Here is a 7,632-nt window from a genome sequence, read left to right as displayed (position 1 = left end):
CAAAAAAGGGGGAGCTGTGGGAAGCGGCTCTGCTCTCGCCATTACAAGGTGGCTCTTGGCATAGGCATTGCTTGAGAGAAAAGACAACTCCATATATGGAGTTGTATGCGATGAAAAGTGTGGTTACCCAATCACCACACATCACATCATTGAGAGTGGCCAATTAGCAGTGACTTCATGGCAGCTGCTGATAGGATCAAGGCAATGCTTATAAGGGGCTATGGGAGTGGGAGAGAAGACAAGAGAAGAGAAAAAAGAGAAGAAGCTCGCTGTACAGAGATAGCTGAATAAACCACTTGAAGAAGAACACAGTTGCCGTTGCCTTATTCAGCTAGTCAGACATGGGTAGCGACATGTTTCTGTGGTGCACATTGGAAAGAACATCACTCTGGTGTAGAGTGGAAAGGATTTATCTGTGGGTGACAGTGAGGAGAACATCCCTGTGGTGGACATTGAGGATGACATCTTTGTGGTGAACAGTGAGGAGGATTCCACTGTGTTGGACTGTGGGCAGATGTCTTTATGGTGTACAGTGGGGACGACATCCCTGTGGTGCATAGGAGGATGTTCCTTTGGTGGACAGTGGTGAGTACATCCCAGTGGTGGACAGTGAAAATGATGTTGCTGTGGTAGATATTGTCGAGGACATCTCTGTGGTGGACATTGTAGAGGATGTCCCTCTGGTGGACAGTGGGGAGGATGTCCCTGTGGTGGACAGTGGGGCAGAAGCCCATGTTGTTTAGAGTGGGGAGAACATCTCTGTGGTAGAATGTGAGAAGGATGTCCCTATATTGGACAGCTGGAAGAAAGTCACTGTTGTGGATAGTATGGATGATGTCCCTGTGTTTGACAAGTGGGGAGGACGTCCCTGTGGTTCACACGAGGACTTCACTTTGGCGGATAGTGTGGAGGACCTCCCTGTGGTAGAAAGTGGGAAAAACATACCTGAGTGGAGAGTGAGGAGTATATCGCTGTGGTAGACAGTGGAAAGTACTTCCCAGTGGTAAACAGCAGAGAGGATTTCCCTGTGGAGGACTGTGGGGAGGATTTCCCTTTTGTGGACAGTGGGAAGGACATCACTGTGGTGGACAGTGGGAAGTACTTCTCTGTGGCTGACAGAGAGGTGAACATTCCTGTGGTGGACAGTGAGGATGACATCTTAGTGGTGAACAGTGGGGAGGATTTTACTGTGGTGGACTGTGGGGAGGGCATTCTTTTGGTGGACAGTGGGGAGAACGTCCTTGTGGTGCACAGGAGGACATCCTTCTGGTGGACAGTGGGGAGGATTTTCCTGTTGTGGATAGTTGGGAGGACATCTCTGTGGTGAACACTGTAGAGGTCATCTCTGTGGTCGACAATGGGGAGGATGTTCCTCTTGTGGACTGTGTTGAGGATTTCTGTGTGCTGAACAGTGTTGAGGACATCTTGTGGTGCAAAGGAGAATGTTTCTGTGTTGCATAGCAGGATAGATGTTCCTGTTTTGGACAGGGGGAGGACATCCCAGAGGTTGACAGTGTGAAGGATGTCCCTGTGGTGGACAGTAGAAAGGATTTCACTGTGGTGGACAGTGGGGAGAACATCCTTCAGGTGGGCAGTCAGGAGAACATTTTTGTGGTGCACAGAGGTATATCCCTATGTTGGACAGTGGAAAGGAAGTCTCTGTGGTGGACAGTGAAAAAGACTTCTCTGTGGTGGACAGTGGGGAGGACATTTCTGTGGTACACAGTAAAACATCCTTGTTGTGGACAGTGAAGACAACATCCCTGTGGTGGACAATAGGGAGGACATCTCTGTGGTGGATATTGTGGAAAATGTCCCTGTGGTGGTCAGTAAGGAGAATGCCCTTATGGTGGATGGTGGGGAGGATGTCCCTGTGGTGCACAAGAGAACCTCTTTGTGGTGACAGTGAGAAGGAGATCCCTCTGGTGCACATTGAAATAGATTTTTTTGTGGAGGACATTGGGAAGAATATTCCTGTCGTGGTGAGTGGGGACCATAATTCTGTGGTGGACAATGGAGAGGAGATTTCTGTGGTGGAGAGTGAGGAAAATGTCTCTGTGGTGGACAGTGAGGAGTACCTTTTTGTGGTGGACATTGGGGAGTACATCCATGTAGTAAACAATGTGTAGGACATTTCTGTGGTGGACAGTGGGGAGGATTTTCCTGAGATAGACAGTGGGAAGGATGTCCCTGTTGTTGACTGTGGGGAGGATTTCACTGGTTGACATTGTGGAGGATGTCTTTGTGGTGGGCAGTGGGGAGGATGTTGCTGTGGTGCACAGGACGATGTACCTGTGGTGATCAGTAAGCAGGATGCACCTGTGGTGGACAATTGGAAGGACGTCCCTGTGAAACACAGGAGGACTACCTGTGGTGTACAGTGGAGAGGGAATCTCTTTGGTTGATAGTGGGCATGATGTCCCTGTGATGGACAGTGAAAAGAACATCCCTGTGGTGACAGTGAGGAGGACATCCCTGTGGTGCTCAGTGGAAAAGATTTTTCTGTGAATGAAAGTGAAGAGAACATCTTTGTGGTGGTCAGTGGGGACCATATTTCGGTGGTCAACAATGGAAAGAACATCCCTTTTGTGGACAATAAGGAGGATGTCCCTGTGGTGCACAGTGGGGAGGATTTTTCTTTGGTGGACAGTGGGGAGATCATCCCTGTGGTGAACAGTGGGAGGACGTCCTTGTGGTACAGAGTGAAAAAGATTTTTCTGTGGAGGACAGTGGGGAGAAAATTCCTGTGGTGGTCACTGAGGACCACATCTCTGTTGTGGACAATGGAGAGGACATCCCTGTGGTGGACAGTGAGATGGACATCCCTGTGGTGGAGAGTGAAAAAGATATTTCTGTGGTGGACAGTGGGAGGACATCCATGTGGTAGACAGTGGGAAGGATATCTCTGTGGTGAACAGTGAGGAGGATGTCTCTGTGATGGACAGTGGGGAGGTTGTCCCTATGGTGGACAGTGTAAAGGATGTCCCTGTGGTTGACTGAGAGGAGATTTTCACTGGTGGACAGTGAAGAGGACGTATTTTTGGTGGGCAGTTAAAAGGACATTACTGTGGTCCACAGGAGGACTTCCCTGTGGTAGTCAGTAAGAAGGACACACCTTTGATTGGCAGTGGGAAGGACGTCCCTGTGGTACACAGAAGGACATCCCTGTGGTGGACAATGAGGAGGACTTCCCTGTGGTGTGCAGTGGAAAGGATTTTTCTTTGGTGCACAGTGTGGAGGACATCCCTGTGGTGGACATTGTGGAGCACATCTCTGTGGTGCACAGTGTGGAAGACATCACTGTGGTGGACAATGAAATAATCACTTTGTTGGAAAGTGGGGAAGAATTACCTGAGGTGGATAGTGGGGAGGACATCATTTTGGTGTACATGGGAGAGGATGTTTCTGTGGTAGACAGGGAGGAGGATTTCACTGTGGTGGAGAGTGGAGAGGATGTCCTTGTGGTGGGCAGTGGGGAGGACGTTCCTGTGGTGCACAGGTGTTGGGCCTAACACAAGGTCTAATCTCCATTTCACCTCCACCCTTCAGTCATGTACACAGGTGGAGGGCGTGAACAGGCCCTAAAGAGATTTACATACCTGAAGGCCAGAGGTGGAGCCAATTAAACATTCCTCCCCAGCCCCTCCCCCCTTGTCCCCTCCCCTTTTTAACTCAGGTCGATCCTGGGTTTGAGGGAGTATGCATCCAGATCCGTCCACAATTCGCCATGTGAATAAACCAGTTTTGGAAACCCAAGGGCTTCCTCGTGTGTTGGGGCTGCGCCGCTATGAGGAACTGTGAGGAGCCAGGGAGAGACTTTTAGTTAATGAACAGCCGGGCCCAACTTCCAGCTGGAGAAACCCAGAGCATTACCAGCCGACTACCCACAGCATGGCAGGAGGAACCGCGGGATCCCCAAGCCTTTTTTTTTCCCCACATCTGGCGCCTCAAAGTGGGGCCTTGGAAGCCACACAACCACGCAGCTACTGATACCTCGGGAAGGGTAAGCCCCGAACTCTTGAAACAAGAAATCTGTTTTTTCCTCCTGTGTTTCAGTCGGAAGCCATCGCGCAGATTTAAGTAAGCCAAGGGAGCCTTTGCTACCTCCTGGCCAGGGCCACTCTCTGGTGCTGGTTCAAAGCTTCCCTGGCCTCTGCTTAAATCCCGATAGCCCGCAACGGGCGTTGGCAAAGACTCTATCTAGACTCTCTCTAAAACAAAAAGAAATCTGGTGACGCAGCAGCCATTTAAAAGCCATAAGGGCGGCTGCCAGTTCTTAAATCTGCGGGAAGGCTTGGCGCTCTTGGACCATTGTGGAATCCCCCAAAGCCAATAGGCCAAGGGAACGTTCCCATTGGACAAGGCGTTTCTCCTCCTTTTCTATCATGGGAAACTCCACCTCACGTAAATGTTCACCCCAATCCAGGCAAATATATTCTTTACTAAAGACCCACGGGATAAGAGTAGGCAAAAGGCAAGCCTCCTTGTTTTGGGAGGAAGTCCTTCAGATAGCACCATGCATGGCAGAGGATAATATTTACAGTCCAGACTCTTGGAGCAAAGTAGCTTCCCTTATCAAAAACAGAGATAAAAAACCCCCTTGTGAGTTTTTGCCGATCTTAGCTGCAATTCGGCAATGTATAAGACCATCGAAAATAGGACAGACTGAGAACAACACAGCTCCTGGGGCCCCTCAGTTAAATGAACCCAAAAACCAAGGCCCCAAAAGTCACCTGGTTTCAGACCTTGAGGCCCTTACCCAACTAATAAGAGAAATAAAATCCATATACCCACCCCTTCCCCCTTATGCCTTGGAGGAAATGAAACCATGTGCTCCTCCTGTCCCTCCCTCCCCCATCCAAAGGCAAGGCTTCATTAAAATACCAAAGGAGCTTTCCCCTGCCTTTCCTCTTACCTCCCAACCAAAGAGAGATAAGTCCCCTCCCCCTCCTCTTAGCCACAAAAGTAGCAGTCCTTCAAAATCCATAGATAAAACCCAAACTGCTCAAACATTCCCAGTTAATATCCACCCCACTCGAACTAAACCACTTAAATGGCACCCTATCCAAGCCTCCGACCTAAAAGAACTCAGGCAGGCAGTGAAGGAAGATGGCATTCATGCACCGTGGACAAAATCGCTCCTACAGAGCCATATTGCCAACTTAAACACCCCCCAAGATTGGAGAGATATTTGCCGTTCTGCCCTTCCTGATCCAATGTTTCTAGAATGGGAGGCGTATTATCATGATGAGTGTCTTCAGCAAGTCAGGCAAAACCAGGGAAGGGAAGATGACACTCCATGGGGTTTTAAAGAAATCTTTGGCCAGGAAGATTTCTCTACTGGGGCACAACAGGCAAGTCAGCCAACAGGCTACTATGACCAGGTCCGCCTCTGTGCCATTCAAGCCTGGAATAGGGTTACTCCACCTTCAGGGTCTCAAGACCCTGCCCACTCCCTGCTCTTCCTTCATCAGAAGCCTGGAGAATCCCTATCTGATTTTATTCTCAGAACTAAAATGAGCTTAGAAAGAAAAATCTCCAACCCCACAGCTAGGGACCTTCTTCTTAAAACCATTGTTTGGGAAGGCATGACTTCCGAGTCTAGACTAGCTTGCCAGGGTCTCCGGGAGGAGCATCATGATAGGTGGATTGTAGCAACCAGAGAAATAGGAACCCCATCAAATCAGGTTACATCCATAGCTCAGGCATTTGTGGCAGCAATAAAAACAGAAAAAATCTGCCTCAAATGTGGGGAGACAAGACATTGGAAAGATGAATGCCCTACAACCTGCCATCTTCGGGGCCGGGAGACCCAGCGAGACCTCGAGCTTGCGCGTCCCCCGCCCCCGAGCCGCCCTCTGCGAGCTGGCCCCGCCGCAACCGCCACCGCGCTAACCAGTGCCCGGAGAGAGCGGAGAGGCGGCATGAGCGAGGCGGGCGAGGCCACCACCTGCGACACCACGCTCCCGCAGGCCGCTGACCCTGCGCCTAAGAGCCCTGCGGCCAGCGGCACGCCCCAGGCCCCGGCGCCAGCTGCGCCCCTCGCGGGGAGCCCTGGCAGAGACGCAGCCCCCAGACCCGCCCCGGCCTCTTCAGCTCCCGTGGGCAGCGAGGACTCGGAGAAGAAAGTTCTCGCCACCAAAGTCTTTGGCACTGTCAAATGGTTCAACGTCAGAAATGGATATGGATTTATAAACCGAAATGACACCAAAGAAGATGTGTTTGTACACCAGACTGCCATCAAGAAGAATAATCCACGCAAGTATCTGCGCAGTGTGGGGGAGGGAGAAATTGTAGAGTTTGATGTGGTTACAGGAAAAGGGGGTCCTAAAGCAACAAATGTGACTGGCCCAGATGGAGTTCCAGTAGAAGGGAGCCACTATGCTGTGCGCCGTAGACCTCCCCATAATGCTGGTGAGATTAGACAGATGAAAGATGGAGTCCTCAAGGGAACACAACTCCTGGTCCATCAGAATCCAACCTACCGCCCGAGGTTCCACAGGGGACCCGCTCACCCATGCACGAGCCCATATCGTTCCCTACAGGTGGTAGAGCCAGCTACAGGTGGTAGAGCCAGCTCCAAGAGTGTTCTCCCCAGTTATTGCCCACAGAAAACCTCTCCGCGAAACTCCAGGACAGTGAGTAATTCCCAGTCTAGTTCACAAAACTAGGCAGGCTTCTTTCTGTCTCCCCCCTCTTTCTCCACGTGTTCCTTGTTAGCTTCTTCTAATTTTTAGCTACTGCCTAGTTCAAAAGACTAGGCCCCACTCTTTCTCCATGTGTTCCTGGTCAACTTCTCTACTTTAACCCCTCCTCTTTCTCTCTGTCTCTCCCTCTCCATGTGCTTTCCAGCTCAAGGGCAAGATGGCAGACCCCCTAGCCTCCACTTTGCCCATCCCCCAGCTCCACAGAGAGGGCTCCTTCACAGACTACAGCAGTCTTTCAAGTCACAGTGCCTGCTGTGACCCTCCTAAGACTCCTTCCTTAGGTGAGAGATTCCTATAGCCTTTCACTCTCTGACTCTTAGCTCTCCTATCAAGCCTAGGTATCTCTCCCTATAAACTTCAAGTTAGCTTTTTGATCCTTCTCTACAATTAAAATTTCTAATAAAAAGAAAGGTGGAATACAGGTCCTCTCTGCCAGAGCACCCGGACGCCACATCGCAGAACAAGGCCCCTCCCCACTGCTTCTAAACCCGCCGTACTGCTTTTCCCCAACAGGAGGACCTGCAACAAACGTTCCTGTTTTTCAACAAAAATTGTAAACCTTTCCTTTTCTTCCTAACAGAAACACCTAGAACAACAATGCTTGTGTTTTTTCAACCAAAAATTTGTTATTTTTTCTATTTTAATGCTGCCTTTTCTCTCTAATACTTGTGATAGATGTCCAACATTATTTTTCAACCTTTATAATTTCTTCAAGGTTTAAAAGCCATCTAATTTCCTTCCACAGTTAAGTCAACGTGCTGATCACCATATCTTGAGTCTTAATTAACAACTAATTTCTTTTACAGGCAAAGTGTTGCTGCCAATCCCAGATACAAAATTAACATTGTTTTTCTCCCTCAGCTATCCAAGATACCTTCTAAGACTAAATTTCCTCAAACACCTTTGCTTTTCCAGGATCTTAACG

At 49.6% G+C, this 7,632-nt stretch overlaps 1 pseudogene; it reads left to right on the top strand.

The window, feature by feature from the left end:
- Nucleotides 1-5,694: 5,694 nt before the first annotated feature.
- Nucleotides 5,695-6,571, top strand: LOC117723434 (Y-box-binding protein 3 pseudogene; annotated as a pseudogene).
- Nucleotides 6,572-7,632: the final 1,061 nt, after the last annotated feature.

The sequence above is a fragment of the Arvicanthis niloticus genome, chromosome 18 (genome assembly GCF_011762505.2).
Source record: "Arvicanthis niloticus isolate mArvNil1 chromosome 18, mArvNil1.pat.X, whole genome shotgun sequence".
Taxonomy (NCBI): Eukaryota; Metazoa; Chordata; class Mammalia; order Rodentia; family Muridae; genus Arvicanthis; species Arvicanthis niloticus.
The sequence above is the reverse complement of the archived record's forward strand: the minus strand, read 5'-3'. Positions and strand labels throughout refer to the sequence as shown.